The sequence below is a fragment of the Bubalus kerabau genome, chromosome 1, assembly GCF_029407905.1.
Source record: "Bubalus kerabau isolate K-KA32 ecotype Philippines breed swamp buffalo chromosome 1, PCC_UOA_SB_1v2, whole genome shotgun sequence".
Taxonomy (NCBI): Eukaryota; Metazoa; Chordata; class Mammalia; order Artiodactyla; family Bovidae; genus Bubalus; species Bubalus kerabau.
In genome coordinates, this window is record NC_073624.1 from 103,342,234 (window position 1) to 103,353,009 (window position 10,776).

The window sequence follows — 10,776 nt, forward strand, 5'->3', positions numbered from 1 at the left end:
GCCTTCCTCAGCGATCAATGCAAAGAAATAGAGGAAAACAACAGAATGGGAAAGACTAGGGATCTCTTTAAGAAAATCAGAGATACCAAAGGAACATTTCATGCAAAGATGAGCTCGAAAAAGGACAGAAATGGTATGGACCTAACAGAAGCAGAAGATATTAAGAAGAGATGGCAAGAATACACAGAAGAACTGTACAAAAAAGAGCTTCACGACCCAGATAATCACGATGGTGTCATCACTGACCTAGAGCCAGTCATCCTGGAATGTGAAGTCAAGTGGGCCTTAGAAAGCATCACTACGAACAAAGCTAGTGGAGGTGATGGAATTCCAGTTGAGCTATTCCAAATCCTGAAAGATGATGTTGTGAAAGTGCTGCACTCAGTATGCCAGCACATTTGGAAAACTCAGCAGTGGCCACAGGACTAGAAAAGGTCAGTTTTCATTCCAATTCCAAAGAAGGGTAATGCCAAAGAATGCTCAAACTACCACACAATTGCACTCATCTCACACGCTAGTAAAGTAATGCTCAAAATTCTCCAAGCCAGACTTCAGCAATATGTGAACCATGAACTTCCTGATGTTCAAGTTGGTTTTAGAAAAGGCAGAGGAACCAGAGATCAAATTGCCAACATCCGCTGGATCATGGAAAAAGCAAGAGAGTTCCAGAAAAACATCTATTTCTGCTTTATTGACTATGCCAAAGCCTTTGACTGTGTGGATCACAATAAACTGTGGAAAATTCTGAAAGAGATGGGAATACCAGACCACCTGATCTGCTTCTTGAGAAATTTGTATGCAGGTCAGGAAGCAACAGTTAGAACTGGACACGGAACAACAGACTGGTTCCAAATAGGAAAAGGAGTTCGTCAAGGCTGAATATTGTCACCCTGTTTATTTAACTTCTATGCAGAGTACATCATGAGAAACGCTGGACTGGAAGAAACACAAGCTGGAATCAAGATTGCCGGGAGAAATATCAATAACCTCAGATATGCAGATGACACCACCCTTATGGCAGAAAGTGAAGAGGAACTCAAAAGCCTCTTGATGAAAGTGAAAGAGGAGAGTGAAAAAGTTGGCTTAAAGCTCAACATTCCGAAAACGAAGATCATGGCATCCGGTCCCACCACTTCATGGGAAATAGATGGGGAAACAGTGGAAACAGTGTCAGACTTTATTTTTCTGGGCTCTAAAATCACTACAGATGGTGACTGCAGCCATGAAATTAAAAGACGCTTACTCCTTGGAAGGGAAGTTATGACCAACCTAGATAGCATATTCAAAAGCAGAGACATTACTTTGCCAACAAAGGTTCGTCTAGTCAAGGGTATGGTTTTTCCTGTGGTATGGATGTGAGAATTGGACTGTGAAGAAAGCTGAGCGCCAAAGAATTGATGCTTTTGAACTGTGGTGTTGGAGAAGACTCTTGAGAGTCTCTTGGACTGCAAGGAGATCCAACCAGTCCATTCTGAAGGAGATCAGCCCTGGGATTTCTTTGGAGGGAATGATGCTAAAGCTGAAACTCCAGTACTTTGGCCACCTCGTGCGAAGAGTTGACTCATTGGAAAAGACTCTGATGCTGGGAGTGATGGGGGCAGGAGGAGAAGGGGACGACAGAGGATAGATGGCTGGATGGCATCACTGACTCGATGGATGTGAGTCTGAGTGAACTCCGGGAGTTGGTGATGGACAGGGAGGCCTGGCATGCTGCGATTCATGGGGTCGCAAGGAGTCGGAGATGACTGAGCAACTGATCTGATCTGATATATATATATGTCAGTGCTACACTCTCAGTTTTCATGTGCCGGAGTCCCAGATGTGGTTAGAGCCCCTTGCTGGTGACCCAGCTCCCTTCATGTGGCCTACAACCCCAATCTGCTGTCTTGCCAGGAAACCACATTGAGGGGTCCACTAGTCCCTACTGTCTCTGACTTATTGACACTTGCCTCTTTCCATTGTAAAGCAATCAAGTTTCTCCTATCTCTGTCCTTAAGGATACTTCTCTCTCTCAGAAGTATTCACTTGAGTGAATGTGGGCTTTCCCCTACACCAAGAAACAGCTTTGTCTTCAAGGAGCTTCTGTCTTCTCTGAAGAAAACTTTGGAAATGAGTCACAAGGCCCTAAGTACTTCTTTGAAACAGGGCAGGAAGGGAACTTTTGATCTCACTCTTCACACACGGCACTAGAGTTCTAATTTTACTGCTCTTTGCCAATCGCCGGATATTAGTATTACAACAGTCTTTGTGTGCCTGGACTAAACCCCACTTTTTCATGCTGGATTATTGTTTTAATATATATGTCTGTGAATTTCCTTTAGGAGTTTTCCATTCAAGCTTATTCTGATAATTGTCAGTAACTGTATCAGTATCAGTGGTTGTGTGTGTGTGTGGTTTGTGTGGTTTAGTGTCAGATTACGTCAGCTTTGTAAAAGATCAATAAATGAGGAGGATTTGTGTCTTTTATGCATCCTGGAATTGTTTATATAGTGTGGCAAATATCTATTTCTTAAAAGAATGCACCATACAATAGGTTAACTCTGGAGAATTATTTTTAATGACTAGTTTTTAAAATAAAATTTTCTTTTTATTTCTGGTCTTTTAAGTCTATTTAGGCTTGTTTGTAAGTTTCACACTGCCATTTGATTGAAATCGTGATTTCACTGATATTTTAAAAGTTAAACATTGAGTGAAACATAGAGTTATTTCTAGAGAATGATCTCTTTTGAAGTCTTCCAGGTGATGTTCCTTTTTCCTATTTCTGCACTAATTTATAGCCTTAATTTTTTTCTTTATTCATCCTGAAATAAAGAGAAATCTCTTTTTCAACTCAGCGTTTGTGATCATTCAGGGTTTGTAGATTGTCTTTCCTCACTGACACTTCTGGGGCTAGATGAATTCTCTCCTAGGATCAAAATCAGAGAAAATTTGATTATACTGGGTATTGATGGGAAAGTCTTCTTGTCCACTTTTTTGGATCAGCCAGACATTCATCCAAGGCATCTCTGTGTGCAGAAAAGGGATCTGGTTTTAATTTCCACTTTCTGCCCTTCCTATTTGAACAAGCTTTCCTCGGTGGTTTCTGCAAAATACTCATTAGAATATCAAGAGTAATGTTAGTAAATTTTTATTCAGGCAAAATAATTTAGCCAACAATGGATATAAATTTAAATATGATTATTTCCTGCAGGGTATCTCAAAACTGTTAGATGTACTGTGAACATCCAGGGAGCGGCTATGCATTCTTGCCTCAAATTCTTTATTCACAAAAGCTCCTTCAAGGAAAACCATTTCATGGAGCTACTCTTCCGTGAACCTTTTTTTGAGAACTTTTTGTGATAGAGTACTTGGAAATCTACAATGCCAAGAACAATGGCTAGAATATTTTCTGTACCTGTTAACTTTTAGGGTCCTCACTTATTTTTCTCTTGGAATTAGTCTCCGAATGGGTTTCAGATGATGCTGAGGGAAGAGCTGATGGATTCTGGCTGCCTCTAAATGCCATACAATAGCAGGATTATAGCCTCTGTATCTCTAAGTCAGAGTGAAGAGATTGGAAAAGGAACAAAGAGGACTTCTAAGGACTCCTATTGTATCTTCTTTATATTTTTAGGTGGCTGAGATGTTCTCTTGCAACAGATGAAATATGAGTAGGATTTTTAATTTCTTAGAATTCAGCTACATAGTTAGACATGATAGAAATCCCCAGTAGATTCTTATGATAGGCTCCCAGACTTAGTGTTTGGAAATACAATAACCTTTGTCTTTGGTCATTTTCTGTATCATCTTAGGTATTTTAGCAGGGAGTTAGGATAGGCTGAAAAAGCCATGTTAAGTCTGTTTCCTCCATAGTTCCTTCAAATCTTGGGAATCAGTAATTATTAACATTATGTTTAGCACTTGAATTTAGGAGCCTGAAGGCTCAGAGCAGAAGGAGGGTAAACAACAGAGAAAGAGGCAAACTTCCTGTTCTCTCTGACATTATCTCTGAAGTTTTCACACATCCTGGTAAAGATGCATTCTCAACTGGACTTGTATATCTTTTTCTTTTTTTTTTTTTTTATCCTCTTTAATACATTTCTATCTAGATAACATCCTTTAAAAGGGATTCAAACAGGCAGTCTGCTTCCCTGCTTATTTGGGGGTTCTAACCAGTTCATCTTAAAAGTCAATCTCCTGTTAAATTACCTTTTGCTTTCAGCATCTATTAGACTAAATTCTGCAAGCTGACTTTTGCCAGCAAATGACCAGTAACTCACCACCATTCATCTTCAACCACCTTCCTTGGTCCTTGCAGTGAACCTAAAAAACAAAGAAAACCTTCAAGAGTTTCAGACCAATGCTGCCAGAAGTGTGGCCTTTGTACTGACATTAGACTAGCATTGGACTATTCATTATTTGTCTGCAATAAAGCGAGTATGGAAACTGAGAGCAAGCATTCAGAAAAGCCATTTGACATTGTTCTGATTCCAAGTGTGTGGTCAGTGGGCATTGAACGTAGATGGTTTGGTTGGATATTGTTGGCTTCTGGTGGTGAGTGGCATGTTCCATGACCTGTGCCCTGTGTGTGTGTGTTTGTCCCTTAGTCGTGTCCTACTCTTTGTGACCCTATGGACTAGAGCCTACCAGGCTCCTCTATGCATGGAATTTCCAGGCAAGAGTACTGGAGTGGGTTGCCATTTCCTTCTCCATGGTATCTTCCTGACCCAAGGCTCAAACCCAGGTCTCCCACATTGCAGGCAAATTCTTTACTGTCTGTGCTACCAGAGATGCCTGACCTGTGTGCGCTAGTCATGTTCTAATCTTTTGACTAGGTTTTGTTAAGAAGCCTGGGTTTCTTTCTCTACCTGCTAACCTCTGCTGGAGGCTTTGTAATCTGTGGACTCTTCTGTGCTCACTTTCAATTGTACAGAGACACGTTCTCAGTCTCCTTTGCCCTTTCCATGATAATGGCCCAAGATCCAAATCCAAAAAGCTTGGAGTCTGCAAAGGACCCATTAAGAGGGTGAAGCAGAGTTTTCTTCTCCCAGTTGCTCCACTGAAAATGGCAGAATGTTACATGTCTTCTCTAGCTCACTTCTGGTTCAGGTTGTATAACAGTGACTTGAGAATGAATTAAAGCTTTTCACTCAATGTCACAGAAATGCCACATACATCCCTGGGTTGCATTTCAATCAGGAGGCCAGGCTGTCTAGCTGTGGCCCAACATGATGTGGCATAAGCCAGGTTCCAGAGATGTGATAAGTTATTTAGCACCATCTGCTAAAATTTTACACTTTTGGAACTATAAAAATGGATTTTTTCCCCCCTGAAATTAATTATCTATTTTTTGATTCCCCAGTAGAACATCTGTTATGTGATATCCTGTCTGTGCTGTGCCTCAACCAGTAAGCTGATGAATTCAACTTAAGGAGAAGATTTGTATTGCGTGTGTGTGTGTGTGTGTGTGTGTGTGTACTTGCCATGTGTGTTAGACCAATCAGTATCAAAGAATACTGACTACAGTCACAGACTTTGGTTAAACTGAAGTGCTGAATTGGCAGAGGAAGGCTGTAATATTCTTAAGAGATTCTGGTATGAAATAGAATTCTGTTCCCAATCTTTTAAGATAATGTAAGATGAACAGTGTTTTCTTCCTGTTCACATATGGAATATGGAAATCCTTTTAATTTTGACTAAAACTATTGTTTTCAATGTCCAAGATTGATTCCTTCCTTAGCCTATCTGAGACCACTGGTTCATTTATTTATTCATTTAAGAAATGTTTAGGGACTTACATGGTGGTCCAGTGGTTAAGAATCTGCCTTCCAATCCAGGAGACGTGGGTTCAACCCTTGGTCAGGGAACTAAGATCTCACATGATTCAGGACGACTAAGCCCATTGCACCACCACTAATAAAGCTCTATGTGCTGGGACAAAGATCCATGTGCCATAACTATGACCCATAAATAAAAAAGTATTTTTTTAAATTATGAAAAAGAAACATTTTCAGGACATCCATTGTGTATCAGGGCTTCCCTGATAGCTCAGTTGGTAAAGAATCTGCCTGCAGTGGAGGAGACACCGGTTCAATCCCTGGGTTGGGAAGATCTGCTGCAGAAGAGATAGGCTACCCACTCCAGTATTCTTGGGCTTCCCTGGTGGCTCAACTGGTAAAGAATCAGCCTGCAATGCAAACCTGGGTTTGATCCCTGGGTTAGGAAGATCCCCTGGAAGAGGGAAAGGCTACCCACTCTAGTATTCTGGTCTGGAGAATTCCATGGTCTGTATAGTCCATGGGGTCACAAAGACTTGGGCATGACTGAGCAACTTTCACTTTTACTTTCATTGTGTATTAAGTATCGTGCTAGATCTAGGCCCTCATCTTTATAGGGGAGACCCACAATAAATCAGCAAAGATAGCAGATTACGTGTTATAGTGAATGCTGTGATAAGCCCATGAACAGGATATATGGGAGCACGTGAGTAGGACATTTCCATCAAAAAAGAAAGGGAAATTAGGAACACATTTTCCAGTGTAGGTGATATTTGAAATTTGGGGAGTATGAAATAGCTATACCAAGATGTGTACTTGTATGGGGGCTCTCACATGTGTGTCTATGTGGTTTGTGTATTGGGAACATTCTCCTGGAGAAGTGACCACATAGCAGAAGGTAGGGGACATGAGTAAGGCCCACACACTGAAGCAATCATGTGTAATGGGTCCTCCCTAGACTGTTAAGGCCACACAGAGGAACTGTTTTATTAGGCCAGAGTGTGGCACATAATAGGAGCTCAATAAATATTTGTGCAACAGATGAATAGCCTCAAGGATTAAGTTAATAAGTTTGAACTTTTCTTCTCAAAATATGACAGCAAGATATAAGCAGTTGTAACTTATATCTACAGTTGTACCTTTCTTAACGCTTTTATGATTTTTTGGTATGCTGTCCCTAGGGGGAAAGACTCTGCCATTGAACAGCTGTTCCCATCCATTTTCTGTCATTCCCTTTAGAGTCACTTGTCCTTACCTTGCCAGCAATTATTGATTGATTTGATGACTGTCTGGTCATGCTGGTGACGCATAACATTTGTGTCAAACACGGTCAGGGCTTTACAACTCTCATGTGCTTTTTCAGATAATCCATTGTGACAGTCTCCTAATTAGAGGTGCTGAAAATTTTTTGAGACAAAGCAAACACTAGAATTTAAAGCAAATAATATAGCTATCTTTTTATGTCAAAGGGTTTTAACACTTACAAATGTTAAAACTGATGATCAATATCAAGTTAAATTGTTAAGTCATAGCACTAAAATCCGTTGAATATTTAACCTAAGGAAAGTTCTTCTGTTTCATAATTAAGTCAAGAACTAGGAGATCTGTGTAAGTCTCATGAACAGAACTTGAACTTGTAAAGATTCACTGAAAATTGATAAGTTATCAGCTGACCATAAACTAAATGACACACTTGATTTTGGACCTTAAAATAGCAAAACTAATAAAACATCATTTTTACTGAATTGCTGTAAGTGAGTTTCAAAACAATCGAATAATTTGAAAATGTTCATTAGATTAAAAGATACTACCCTGGTGGCTCAGATGGTGAAGAATCTCCCTGTAATACAGGAGATCTGGATTCGATCCCTGGGTTGGGAAGATCCCCTGGAGAAGGAAATGGCAACCCACTCCAGTATTCTGGACTGGAGAATTCCATGGACAGAGGAGCCTGGTGGGCTTCGGTCCATGGGATCACAGAGTTGGACACGACTGAGCGACTAACACACACATATTCAAAGTGAAATTAATTTTTAAAGTATTATTTCTTTGAAAAAGCAAACTATTGTATTAGCTTGCTTTTGAACTCACCGTCAGTGGCTTGCTGTTTATGTTTCTTTGCAAGTCTTTTCTTAGATAAATGCCTTTCTCACTGCAAACACAGTATCTCCCTACTTTGCAAACTTGATTCTGTTCATGTCTTTCAGGAGAGGGCTCTTGTTAACCTCATCCAACTCTGATTTCACATTCACTCTGCTTTTTCCCAGTCCTCACCTGTGTTGCTCTTTAATTGCTCTTTGGCATTTTCACGTGGATTTGTATTAAATTAATTTGTATTGAATTAATCTCCTCCCTGACAGATAGATGATTGATTGTATTTATGATGTTCAAGGCTTTTGGGTTGCAAGAGATGCAAAGCCATTCAGGCTATTTCTAGAGTAAAAAGAGAGTTTATTGAAAGGATACTGGAGAATCTCAGAAATATTTGGAGGCAGGGAAAAAGTTATCAGGTCCCAGGAGGCCCTGGGATTGTGACATTGGTACCCAAATCCTTTACCTTCTCTGACTGAATGACTGACCTGCTTACTGTACTTTTCTTTTGCTTCCTGCTCAAACCTGCTCTCCAGATTTGCCACCTCCATCATGGATGCTCTGCTACCCCCTTACTTCTTTCTTTCTTGTCTTTGGCTGCATTGGGGCTTAGTTGCTGCACTGGGGCTCAGTAGTTGTGATGTGCAGTCTTACTTCCCTAACTAGGGATAGAACCCACGTCCCCTGCATTGCAAGGCAGAATCTTAACCACTAGGCCATAAGGGAACCTTCCCCATTCACTTGTGTTTGGACATAGCTTTTGCTTAAATGGATCCAGATCTGGCTTTGGTTCTATACCCGTCCATGTGTCTCTCCACCCACTCCCCATGCAACTGTTATCTCACTATCTCAATTGTTAAGCTAATGCTTCCTTCCTTGGACAGAGAATCTGTCTAGGGTGGTTTTTCCTTAGGGCCACAGTTCATACATCAGGTAAGGTGGTGAACATCCTTTGGTACAAAAAGGACGGATTCTCTGAAAATAGGTTCTGTGGGTAGCCAGCCAAGACTGGGATCTCAAGTACAGCATTCTCTCTTAGCATCCTCATCCATGTTCTCGATTGTTTCATAAAGGGTACCTGACAGATTGTGATCAAAGGTAGTGAGCCAGGAGTTTCGGACTTCAGTGGTCTTCATTATTTTGTGTCCTTCCTTAATTAAAAATGCTACTTCTTTCTTCCTAGTCAGTTCAGTTCAGTTTAGTTGCTCAGTCATGTCCAACTCTTTGTGACCCCACGGACTGTAGCATGCCAGGCTTCCCTGTCCATCACCAACTCCTGGAGCTTGCTCAAACTCATGTCCATCAAGTCGGTGATGCCATCCAACCATCTCATCCTCTTTCTTCCTAAATGCCTTTTTCCCCCAGTCTGCTTTGATATTAGGGTGGGAATCAAGTGCTATAGACTGAATGGTTGCTTTCCCCCAAATTAATATGTTGAATCCTTAATCCTTAAAGTGATGGTATTAGAAAGTGAGGTGTATGGAAGATAAACAGGGTTAGATGGGGTCATGAGGGTGGGGTTTCTTGGTAAGATTAGCACCTTTATACAAAGGGACACCAGAGAGTTTACTTCCTCCCTCTCTCTGTGCAGATGAGCCAAGGAAAGGCCCTGTGAGCACACAGCTGGAAGGTGACCATCTACAAGCTAGGAGGAGTGTCCTCACCAGGAACCAGCCCTGCTGGCACCTTCATCTTAGACTTCCCAGCTTTCAGAACAGGAAGAACACAAATATCTGCTGTTTAGGCCACACACTCTATGCTATTCTGTCCTAGCATAGCCCTAGTTGACTAAGTCAACAAATAATAATAATTTTGGTTCTGCTTTATAGATAAAATCCTCATTAGTTAAATAGACTTGTCAGGCCACTCAGCTGGAGCCAGGTTTCAAAGCCCAGCTTCCCTGGTCACCAAAACATTGCCCTTTCACCATAGTTCTCTGCTTTATGCTGTCGTATATTTGTAGAAAGAAAGAAAGAGACTAGCTTGGTGGTCCACTGTTTGAGAATCTGCCTGCCAGTGCAGGGGACATGGGTTCGATCCCTGGTCCAGGAAGATCCCGCATGCTGTGGGGCAGCAAAGCTCAGGATCACAACTACTGAGCCCACACTCTAGACTTCATGCTCTGCAGCAAGTATGTAGCCACGTAATGAGAAGCCCGAGCACTGCAGCTATAGAATAGCCCACGTGCAGCCAAAAATAAGAAATAAACAAATAAAATTTAAAGAAAGAAAGAAGGGAAGAAAGAGAGGAAGAAAAAAAACCAACTCTAGGTAACAAAAATTAGTTTCAAGTATTTTCACCATCAAATTAGAGTATGACTCATTTAAGAGAGAACCTTAGAGAAACTTTTTTAAGTTTGTAAATTAGTCAGGAAAGTTTTCTTTTTCTTTTTCAACTGGCAGAGCTTCTAATATATGCAGTAGTTTCAGTTTTTGATATCATTATTATGAAATTCAGAAATGAACTTTATTTTACTTTTGTTTGACCTTGAAATGTAATTTGGATTCTTGCCATTATTATACAGAACATACATAAAGCAGTTTGTAAGTCTGCTTTCTTCCAACTCTGGCCAATTTTCTTTAAAAAAAAAAAAAATTGGGTAATCAGTGGAATTTTAGAATTTACCCAATTAATATTTAAGTAGCTATGTTAATTTGGAATTAAGGCTTCCTACCTTTAGAGGCAATAGAGCAAGAGCTCTGAAGTGGGTGTCTGGAGACCAACATCTCAGTTTGGACTCTGCTTCTTAATAACTCTGTGGCCTTGAGGAAATCCTGTCTGCTCACTGAGTCTCAATTTCTTAACCCGTGAAAGAATAATCATGTCTCAATACCTCACAAGAATGTTGCAAAGATAAAATAATGTATGAGAAAGCACTTTGTAAATTGAAAGGTAATATAGAATTGTAAGTGGACATTATTATTTATTT

At 40.5% G+C, this 10,776-nt stretch overlaps 1 long non-coding RNA gene across 1 annotated transcript; it reads right to left on the reverse strand.

Annotated features, from left to right (window-relative positions):
- Window positions 1-2,705: 2,705 nt before the first annotated feature.
- On the reverse strand, window positions 2,706-7,966 carry LOC129641768 (uncharacterized). Its single transcript, XR_008709424.1, has 4 exons — window positions 7,848-7,966; window positions 7,012-7,153; window positions 4,189-4,302; window positions 2,706-2,905 (listed from the first exon to the last, which is right to left on the reverse strand). It is a non-coding gene; the product is annotated as an uncharacterized LOC129641768 (long non-coding RNA).
- Window positions 7,967-10,776: the final 2,810 nt, after the last annotated feature.